The sequence below is a fragment of the Stegastes partitus genome, unplaced genomic scaffold (assembly GCF_000690725.1).
Source record: "Stegastes partitus isolate 25-593 unplaced genomic scaffold, Stegastes_partitus-1.0.2 Scaffold369, whole genome shotgun sequence".
Lineage (NCBI taxonomy): Eukaryota > Metazoa > Chordata > Actinopteri > Pomacentridae > Stegastes > Stegastes partitus.
Genome location: NW_007578100.1, coordinates 31,196 through 40,992, shown reverse-complemented (window position 1 = coordinate 40,992; position 9,797 = coordinate 31,196).

Here is a 9,797-nt window from a genome sequence, read left to right as displayed (position 1 = left end):
GCAATAGGCTGGTTAAGAGCTCAGAGTAGAGTCGGTGCTCCTTTGCCAGCTAAGTCGGTTCAGGCATCTGGTTAGGATGCAACTCTGGAGACTTTCAAGCCTCGTCCAACTGGGAGGAGAAACAAAACTCAGCAGATATTTTAGAGCTCATCTGGCCTGGGAACGCCTTAGGATCTCCCTGGAGGAACTGGAAAATGGTCACTGCCACCACAATCTAACCCTGGACAAGTGGAGATAAATGCATGCATAGAAAAAAGATGAGCACCTGCTCTGCAAAATATCCAGTTTTTTAAGATAAAAATCAAGATTACAAGCGGAGGAGAGAAGTTGAGTATATGCTCAGATTATGGATCAGTTTGGGGAACATAGTTGAAGAAATTTAAAGTGATGGTTATTTCCCAAAGCTGTCGTATCATTGAACTATCAGGGTCGATTCAGGGATTCTAGTTGGAGGAGCTTTTATCAGAAGATTTCATGAAAAGAAGACGCTGAAATGGAACTTTGGTGAAAATACTTCTGTGACTAAAGGCTCACCTGAAGTCGCAGCTCTGTTAGTCATCATTTCTTTCTTCCACAAGCGACTAACTTTACTGCTCAGCTTGAATAAACCAGTGTTTTTAATGTCTCTCTGCTGCTTTCCTGAAATCTTTTCTGTCTGCTCTCGTTTCTTCCTCACCAAACTACTATTTCATAATATTTCTTCTCATCTCTCCCTCTCCTCCGGTTTAATCTCCTCCTCTCTCCTCCAGGTTTTCCCTCCATACACACTCTGCCTCCTGCTCTCTTCTCCCGTTATCTTCTTCTTCTCTCCTCTTCGGTTTCACTCAGTCTTTCACCTCATTTCTACGTTCCTTCTCCATTTCTCACTCTTATTTAATCCCTCACTACTGTCGCCCTCGGTCCATTTTCCAGCTCACGCATTTACTCCATCCTGCCTTCTGTTATTCCTCCTCTTCCCTCCCTACTGTCGAGCCTCCTCTTTTCTTTCCTCCCTCTCTTTATTCTCAGGGGCGTCCCTGACCCCATTCATTCATCTCTCTTCAAGACAGTGGATCTGCTCTCAGCGATTACTCTACATGCTCCGCTCTCTCCAACATCACATCTCTGTGTTTTCCAACCACTTTCACATCCACTCACTCCCCCCCTGCATCTCCCTTCCCTTTTCTCCGGCTCTCCTCCCTCTTTTGTCTCGCTCCAACCTATCGCCCGAGGGGAGTGATTGACAAGCAAGCGGGGGTCTTGTAAAGGGGAGTTTTCTGATTGGTGGCGAGGGAGATGAAAAGGATAAAGCCTCTTGGACCTGCCCCGACTGCACTGCAAAAAAAAATAAAGGATTCACTGTAATTTATCTTGCGCTCAGTAGTCTGGAGGTGCGCTCGCATCAGGCATGTTTGAAGTGGCGTCTTTGAACTCTGTAGTTTTTGTTCTGTTTGTTCAGGTGACAAGCATCTAAAACTTAGACGGCACCGAAGAACCAAACTAACCAACACCTGCCTATCGAGTCGCTGTTTGTCTGTCGGCAGAAAAAAAGACGAAAAGTTGGTGTAAACAGAAACTTTTTGGGGGGAAAAGAAGGAAGCAATGCAACATTTAAAACCAACCTTGGCACTTTTATTCAGCGGACCAGGCACCAGGTTTTGCACCCAGACTAGCTGCTATTATCTTAAAGTGCTTCAGTTTTATGGATTTTTTTAACTGAATCCCACAAATGTTAATTTTTAATGCAACACAAGTTGTGTGAGTTGTAATGTAGTAACGCTTTAATGCACAAAAACAGAAAACAGCAGCATCTTCACATTTGCAATGCACGAAAATTCTTCGATTGTTGAATCAGTGCAGCGCTCAGACGTGCACTAAGGTTCAGTTATAAATGCCAAATCAATTTTTCTCTTTTTTTATTGCAATTAATACCTGAATGTTAACTTCTGGCTGATTCCCAGCTTGGAGGAAACTCCAACCTTTTGACAAAAGAACTTTGAAGACAGTTGTAGTTAATTAAAATTAATGATGTAACCAAGGACATGAATCAAGCTGAACCCCAAAAGGGTTTTTAGGTAGAACTCGACAGATGGGAGAAACAAGCAAAATGAAATTAGTTGACATAAATAGTTCATATTTGGCTACTTCTTCATGTCTTTATCTTGGTGTTGCAGTTATAGAAACTTCCTCCTTCTCTAAACACCTCCTATACCACTAATATTACATGATGATTATTCAAATTGATACAAATTCTAATTTTTGGACTCAGAAAAAGAAGCACAGACGATATGCTTCACTCATCTTATCACACTGACAGCAAGAAAACTACAAAATTCATGATTTAATTTAAAGAAACCAGTGTCCATCTCCTTTTAGCCTCTGCTTTTTTTGCAGTGTGTCTGGCTGGGTCGAGGGTTTGAGCGTCGGCCAGTTGAAATCCTGTCTGAACATCGCCACCATGTGGCCAACCTGCTGCATGGCGCTTAGATTACATCATAGCTCTACACGCCTTCCAGTCACTATGAGCTGTTCAGTGTCTGGAGTTGTGAGGTTGGTGAAAGCTCACAGATCCAGACGTGGTGCACACAGAGTGTCTGCAACACAACACACACAGAACAGAGTGTGCCTGCAACATAAAATGTATAGAAAACAAACATATTTAGATTATATGGTATGAAGCCACTTGATGAGCTCTTTGTACAGATAAAGCAGTTGGAGGGTGGTTGTGCACAATAATCAATTCAATTCAGTTGTATTTATATGATGCTAATTTACAACTTGCGTCGTCTCCAGGCACTGTACATCGTAAAGTGAAGATCTTACAACATCATACTGAACAGAGAAACCCAACAAAACTATAAAATTCCCTTTGAGCAGCTGTTTGGTGACAATAGGAAGAGAAAGAAATCCCTAAACTGGAAGAAACCTCTGACACAACAGGGTTCAGGGAGGGCAAACATCTGGAGAGAACAAAGCATAACAGATAAAATCAGATAAATTATGTCTAAGAGAACAATACAAGCTTAGGAGGTCGGTGCAGATCAGAAACATGTAGCTACACAGCCGGAGATGCCTGCAGAGAGCATAAAGAAACACAGTCTCTAGGAGACAGAAGATGCAGATGTTAGTGACATGCAACGGTGACATTTAAATGTATGGAGGAGATGTGCTCGGTGCATTAATAGAAGTCACGGAGCAGTTTAGAGCCTATAGTGGCGTAACGAAAGGATGGTTCAGTGTCAGGTGAGGTCAAATGATAAGCTTTATCAAAAATTAAACTTTAAAGCCTGATCTTTAAACTAGAATGGGTGCCTGCTTCTCAAACTCAACCTAAAGCAACAGAGCTGAAGGATCTGAAGGAACAGACTGAGTGCAAAGGGCTTTATTGGAATATTCTAGCACAATAAGGTGGTGAACATATGCTGGCCAATAAGGGCTTTGTCTGTGAGGAGAAAGAATTTAAATTCTACTCTGGATGTTAATCAGATATTTAAACTGGAGAGTCCTCCGTGTGTGTGTGTGTGTGTGTGTGTGACCCGTATGCATGAAAACAGGGAGCGCAAATGTCAGAAAACAGCTGTGTTGCTGCACAGATGCCAGGAGCAGATGATTCTCCAAATAGGAAAAATGTAACAGTGACCTCGTTGTCACCTGACTCATGCATCTACACACACACACACACACACACACACACACACACACACACACTCTGTCCTCTGGCTCATGCAGTTGGAGACAATCTCACAGGGAGTGTGTTCAGCGGTGCTATGTGTGTGCGCGTCCTGGTTCATATGTCGGTCGGCTGCAACAGAATAAGGGAGGAGAAGAAATGTGCAAAAAAAAAATGCAGAGGATCAAGGATGAGTCAGCATGTCTGGGTGTGACTGTGCAAGTTGTCGCTTCTAAATTTAGCCGCATGTACACTGACTGCATGTGTTACTGTGATGCATGCAAGACACACAGAAATGAGGTTTGCAAACAGCTCAGGAGCGTTGTGTTTTTTTTTTTTTTGGTAGTTATTTTTTTGGCCTTTGTGCCTTTATTTGGTAGTGCAGTGAGAGACAGACAGGAAAGTGGGGAGAAGAATGGAGGGAGGACATGTGGGAAAGGGTCATGAGCGGGATTTGAACTCATGACCTCCACATCGGGACTGTAGCCCTACACATGGGACGCCAGCTCAACCAGGTGAGCTATAGCGGCGCCCCAGGAGCGTTGTGTTTTTAAAAGTGCTGCAGATGGAGGGTTGTTAAAAAGTGACAGGATGGGTCCTCTAATTCAAACTAGTTTGAAGGCATCTGAGTCCCAAATTTGAGACGAGGAATCACTCTCAAGTCTTTCACAGTGAATCCAAGTTAAGTCACAAGTCGTCAGTTTAATTCATTTTTATTCATACAGAACTAATTCACAACCTTATTCTGTTATTTAATTTTAAAAAGAAGGAACTCGATGATTCCCTTTCAGGCTTAAATGCTGATCATGAAAATTTGATAAAGTTCAGGTTCTTATTTTTGTGAAGTCTGACCCATGTTGACCCAGGTCCCCAGCAGTTAATGACCATCAGGAAGTCACGACCTTTTTACTAATGAATCAAAGAACTTATTGAAAATCAAGCTTCGGCAATGTTATGATGGGAAAAAGTGTAGTTTGTCCTGCAAGCTTGTACGCTCGGCTTTAAAGTTTACGTTTTATGTTTGTAGAAAAATGACTTTGGAAGTGGAAAATGAGGATTGGCTAAACAGGAAAATGTGTGAAATTTAAAGTACCACAATGTGCATCCGCTTGTGTGTCTGAGTTTGTGAACTATATCGTCTATAACGCAGACAGATACAGCTGACTGCAGCTCATTACCGAAGGTTACGGAGAGGTTGTGGGAAGGAGGAAGCACATCATTAAACCGCTCCGTGGGCTCGCCAAATGCAGCCGCTGTCGCTCATCATTTAGGGCTGTAAATGTCAGGAGTTTGTGCCATCGAATCTTTAAAAAATGATTTGGCGCTCGGTGTAATGCATAGATGTTGTTTTCTGAGATCCTGAACTCTGTGAGCCTCCAGAGGGCTCAGACTGATGAACACTTTGGCTTTGGATCTGCGAGAACCGTTCAGTCAGCGGCTCTGTACTGTATGTTTTAACTTGGCAGAGAGATGTATCATGACTGTGCAGGTTTGGACCATCTCTCTCTCTCTCTTCCCTGTAAGAGATGCTGGAAGAGGCTGACAGCCAGAACAAGTGGAAGACATCCAGCTTCTGCAAACACCATAAATCAAGTAAACGATTTTATCTTTTAAAAGAGACAAAGTTCTGTCTGTAAACACACTAATAACAGAGAGACACTTAACTATTACAGCACAAGCATACACACTGTTAATCAAATTATCTTGGTGGTATGGCCTCTTAACTTGTCATGAGGGATTACTATTGACTTCAGTGGACTCCTCTGACCTCAGCAAAGATCTGAATACTTTTATCTTTATGCTCATTAAAAATGATTAAGAAATATCTCCACTGCGGCATAATCATCCTTACAATTATTGTATGTTGCTTATAATAAGCTTTTAGTGCATGATTTAAATTTGAATGCATTTATTGGTAAACTGACCCTAATTAATAATCAGCTGGATTATTGCAGACATTAAGCAGAACGCTCAGTTACCGACTTCTCTCCACAAAAATTGCAGTAATTAGCTGTTACATGCTAATTGCACAAGTGATCTTTCACCATGGTGAAAATCTCCACTAACAGCATTATTATCACGTTTTTATTGTATTAAGTGTCGACTGATTTGCCTGTGCTTCTCAGTTAATTAAAACACAACCAATTATTCCAGCCGTCACCGTATCACACAGCTATGAAACGTCTGCCCCCAGCTTCACTCCACCACCACGTAAATAAACCAGAATGTCATAGTCTGTGACAGTTTATTGAGAACAAGTAGCTCAGTTTAGACAGAACAGATTTGATTCAGCGGCGAGACGGGAACTTATGTGTTTGTCTAAATACTTTTTCTTTAACCCAAATTAAAATTCAGCTCTAGGAAAGGGAACATTTATGTATTTGGACCATTTTCAAACAGTGTTCAATGTGTATAATTTAGGTTAATTTACTAGTTTAGGTTTATCTGTACAACACTGGTGTGCACACATGTGATCTGTCCAAATAGAACATTACATAGAACCAGCCAAGGAGCAGAAATCCAGGCCTTGAAATGGCAGATTTCCTGCTTTAAGTCCACATTTGTGATTTGGTTCATTACCGTCGACTGATTCAATCAGTCTGGGAGAAAGAAGCCTTTGTGTCTTTCTTATTTCCTGAATAGAAAAAGAGGACAATGAGGGAACAAGGAGGAGTAAAGTAGTGGGGAGTCATAAGGACAGCACAGAGATTGGGCAGAAACTAAACAGAGAAATGAACCGGAGAACGAAAGATGGAAGAAACAATGATCCATGAAAGGAAGGAGATGAAATTAGAGGAATCTGTACAGGAATGGCATCATAAATGAAGGATATATGTGACCCATCTGCATGAAGTCAGTTGCATTGCGCCTTGGGCTTTATCTGAGATACAGCCTGAATTACATTAACACATGATAAAATATTGATTATGGGTTTCAAATCAAATCAGATCAGGTTTATTGTCATGTTGCTGTACATACACAGTAGTACAGGCAAGACGAGAGAGCCTCTCTTCAGGATCATTCAACCAGCAAGTTTTGCAGAATGAACGTCTGGGATAAACGTTCACTCTCGCTGTCTCCTGAAGGGGGCGCTGCCTCCATGCACGCTGCCATCATGTTGAACATGGAGAACCTTTTCAGGTCCTGGTAGGTCTTTAGGGACACAAAGACACACATGATGGTGTGACGATGGTGAAGCTGCTGATGCTGCCCAGAGCTGCTGTCTGTCTGTCTGCATCCCCTCCAGCTGTCTGTCCTTCTGGGATGCTGTCATGGAGCCATGTTTCTGTTAAAGCAGACACACAGCAGTCCCTCCACTCTCTGTGGGTTTCTCTCAGCAAACGTCCAGCTTGTTGTGGAGGGAGCGGACATTGGAGAGCAGGAGGACGGTCCTGCTGGTCTGGAGGGGTTAGCCTTTAGCCTAGCATGGATCCTGCTGGTCTGGAGGGGTTAGCCTTTAGCCTAGCATTGATCCCGGCTCTCTTCCTCCTCCGTTGTTAGTCTCTGATTGGACTCCGTGTTGATGTCCAAATCACAACCGATCGCCACAATTCCAGCACCGCTCACTGTTCTGACGCCCAGCAAAGTCTCTTGGCTGCAAGTTTTGTGGAATGAACGTCTGGAATAGACAAGACACTCAAAACGTTCACTTTCGTTGTCTCCTAAACGGGTCCATCACCATGACTTAGATCTGTCCATTTAGTTGTTTTCTACATGTAGGTAACATGTAATATTACACAGCAAAACAATATTATGCTCCATATCGCTGTCAAATACTGTCAGGCGCAATGCTACTGATTTCATAACCCCAAGAACATCAAACCTTCAGTCAAGCATGGTGGTGGCAGTATTATGCTCTGGGCCTATTCTGGTGCTTTACATGAAGTACATTGAATAATCAAGGAGGATGATTAGCTCCAGATTTTTCAGGAAAACCTAAAATAATCAGCTTGACGGCTGGGTCTTGGACACAGTTGGGTGTTTCAACAAGGCGACACCCCAAACACACATCAAAAGTGGTAAATAAATGGTTAAATCAGGCTAGAAGGCTGCAGTTTTCAAAAGTGACAGAAGAGTTGCATTACAGCATGTGGGATGTACAGGTAAACATACTGACAGCTCAGATAGACAACGAGACAGAGGTCGAAAAAGCAGCAAGGAATATATTTACAAATTACACCGGTCAGCATATGTGAGCATTTACAGAGTCAGCAGAGGCCTTCATTTATTAAATATCATCTAAACGCGCTCTCATTTACCCCGGAGCACCATCCACTTCATCACTATTTCATGAGTTAAATGTGGTGCAGCCCGAAGAATTTAAAACTAAACTCAGGTTTTTCCTCGAAGCAACTCTTTGAGCTGCAGTAAATAATGTCTTCATTTTATAAATGAGGGTCAAAGATGAAGGGAAACAAACGAGAAGTTGGGAATCAATGCAAGAGGGATATAAACAGAAACAGGGCAGAGACGAATCGCACATCCCATTAGCGGGGTTGCGTCTTCGGAGATGGATCACTGATAACGGCACATAATGTGCATCAAAGCAGTGTGTGGGCTATTGTTGGATCTGCGTGGCCTGAGGTCAGTGTGCAGCAGCAGTGGAGCATGAAGGGGTTTATCTATAGAGAAACAGCATCTGCACATCCATCTATGTGATGTGGAAGCTGCAGAACAACACTGGGAAAAGAGCAGCAAACGTCTGATGTGGTTATTTTCATTCTGCACGAAGGGGAAAGAGCACAGAAAGTGTAGGCGGACAGAGGTGTGGAGGCAGCATTATTTACATTGAAATGGATGAAAGGTCAGAGATACGCTGTGCACAGAGATTTTCATTAGGTGAAGCTGATCACAGTGATTGGACTGAATGTTTTTGGCTTTGTTTTTAGAATCTTTTGAGGTTTTTACTCTTGAAAAGCAAAGAAATCAAATTGAAAACATCCCTCATGAGACTGTATTAGATGCGTAATTAATTATTTCTTCCAAAACTCTATTTTTGTTCCTTTTGGTTTGACTGTATTATTAAAAACACTGGAGTCACCTTGGGATTTTCAGACATCATCTGAATAAATGCTGGATAATGCAGCATAGAATAAAAACATATAGAGGGAAAGGGTGAGGAGGTGGGAGTAAGGATGGCAAATAGGAGGGAGAAACGTATAAATAATGGACAAAGAAGGTCAATGTTGAGGCCTGAAGGGTGGAAATACGGCAACAAGGGAAGAAAAACAGTGAAGACGCTGCATTTATTATACAGAGCAGTAATGTGGAGCGTAGCAGGAAGAAGTACAAGTCCCTCTTTCTCCTTTGCTTTAATACTGTGGTGATTACAAGACAGTTACAGGAAATAAACCAGCATATCGTAAACAGCTCCTTCCCTTTTTTTTTTTAATAGTAAATAAAATGTAAACAAAAAAAAGAAGAAAAAAATACACGTGATTCATACATTTACAGGGTTCCAACAACATTTCATGCAGCGGAAAGTGAGGTTGTAACATATTTGTTGTTCCGTTGTGAGATTTTCACATTTAAAAAGAAAAAAACAAAACATAAATTAATGCGTTGCAGGAAGATAAAACAAGCTATGGCACATTTTAACAGACAGTAGGTCACACTTCAGGATCATCTCAAAATATATAAATAACATTTTTTTTGGCATAAAACTCGTATATATATTATTTTCATGCCGTTTCATGCATTTCCTAACATCATGGCACGAAGCCCTAAATACTGCTAATGTACTAGTTTTGTCAATAAACAGCCGTTAGACTAACTTTTGTGATTTGTCAAGCAGGATAACTAATTGTTTCTGAATAATCATATGAACACAGCAATTAAGACTCAGGTGCAGAATATATATTCTGTACAGATCTCTCTTTTAAAGTTAAAAGAAAAAAAGTCTGACAATAAATATTTGCGTGGCATTGATACATAAAGGTGGCTAACAGACGTGACATGGGGTCGTCCACGGTTGAACAAGGCTCATAAAAAGTGTGATTTTCTTTCCTTTAGGCGGTGACTAAGACACTTACACATGTTTTTAAAGACTTTAGTGACATTAGGTAATAGTAAGGTGAAGTGTAATAATAATAAGGCCATTTGGGACTAATAACTAATACTAGTTTGGCAACAAAATCATTGTCAAAGT